Below are 544 nucleotides of genomic sequence, written 5' to 3'. Positions count from 1 at the left end.
CAACTTTATAACAATTATAAATAAATAAACTATTAAATTTTTCTTGACAATGGCAGCATTTGGATTTTTTAAAACAAGTAAATTTGTTATTGATGACAACTAAATGGTGTTTTCAGCATTTTTATCATACAATAGATTCCATCCATTCACTATCCTTTTTTGAGTTTCCTACATGCAAGTACATGTTTTTAATGTTGTCTGTCTTCTGTGTTGTTCCTATAAGTTTGCTATCAAAATACATTAAACTAAGGGCTGTGGATACAGCTCAGTTGGTAGAGTGCTTGCCTTGCATGCACGAGGCCCTGGGTTCAATCCCCAGCATCACAAAAAAATAAATAAATAAAAATAAAAAATTAAACTACCAAAAAAAAAAAACTACATAAGCTAATAAAATAAAGAACATATCATGTGCCTTAGAACACAGTACATTCTCAATAAATAGTCCAAAACATAAATAGTTGCATAGAAATTAGTTATGTGGATCCAGAGACACATTGAAAGAGAAGAAAGATAAATAAAATTCCTGCCTGGGAATAATGTATGA

The 544-nt window shown here is 30.0% G+C and overlaps 1 non-coding gene across 1 annotated transcript; it reads left to right on the top strand.

Moving 5' to 3' along the window:
* The first annotated feature begins 253 nt into the window (after positions 1 to 253).
* Trnaa-ugc lies at positions 254 to 327 on the top strand. Its single transcript has one exon. It is a non-coding gene; the product is annotated as a tRNA-Ala (tRNA).
* The last annotated feature ends 217 nt before the right edge of the window (positions 328 to 544 follow it).

Source organism: Marmota marmota, unplaced genomic scaffold (genome assembly GCF_001458135.2).
Source record: "Marmota marmota marmota unplaced genomic scaffold, marMar, whole genome shotgun sequence".
NCBI lineage: Eukaryota > Metazoa > Chordata > Mammalia > Rodentia > Sciuridae > Marmota > Marmota marmota.
Note: the sequence above shows the minus strand (reverse complement) of the source record. Positions and strands in the feature narration are given on the sequence as shown.